Genomic DNA, 586 nt, shown 5'->3' with positions numbered 1-586 from the left:
AGGGATATCCCAGCACAGGGGCATCCTAAGATTGGGATATCCCAAGACAGGGATATTCCAGGACAGGGATATCCCAGCACGGGGGCATCCTAAGATAGGGATATCCCAGGACAGGGATACCCCAAGACAGGGATATCCCAGGATAGGGACATCCCAGGACAGGGATATCCCAGGATAGGGGTATCCCAGGACAGGGCTGTCCCTTCCCACCCACCCACCCCTTTATTCCATGAGGTGACTCCTTGGAGCTCGGGGGATCCCTCTGCAGCCCCAAACCCCACAAATCCCTGAATCCTTGGGAATCCTCAGGGATCCTCGGGAATCCCGGTGCCCCCTCACCTGGTCTCCCAGCAGGGCAGACACGGAGGCCTTGGAGCCCCATAAACACCCAAATCCCTGAATCCTTTGGGATCCTTGGGAATCCTGGGATGCCTCTCACCTGGTCTCCCAGAGCTCCCCAAACACCCAAATATCCCTGAATCCTCAGGGATCCTGGGATGCCCCTCACCTGGTCCCCCAGCAGGGCGGCAACGCAGGTCTCTGAGCCCCCCAAACACACAAATCCCCAAATCCTTGGGAATCCTTT

At 57.8% G+C, this 586-nt stretch overlaps 1 long non-coding RNA gene across 2 annotated transcripts in view; it reads right to left on the bottom strand.

The window, feature by feature from the left end:
- LOC113942201 overlaps positions 1-547 on the bottom strand; it is a 2,131-nt gene extending 1,584 nt beyond the window's left edge. Inside the window, exon 1 of one of the 2 annotated variants that reach the window (XR_003525864.1) lies at positions 509-547. This is a non-coding gene — a long non-coding RNA (uncharacterized LOC113942201). Of the gene's footprint in view, positions 1-339; positions 377-508 lie in introns of those variants that run through there. The other variant, XR_003525865.1, reaches the window with a different exon arrangement.
- Between the last annotated feature and the right edge of the window lie 39 nt (positions 548-586).

This window comes from Corapipo altera, unplaced genomic scaffold (genome assembly GCF_003945725.1).
Source record: "Corapipo altera isolate COAL_440 unplaced genomic scaffold, ASM394572v1 59011, whole genome shotgun sequence".
NCBI lineage: Eukaryota > Metazoa > Chordata > Aves > Passeriformes > Pipridae > Corapipo > Corapipo altera.
Note: the sequence above shows the minus strand (reverse complement) of the source record. Positions and strands in the feature narration are given on the sequence as shown.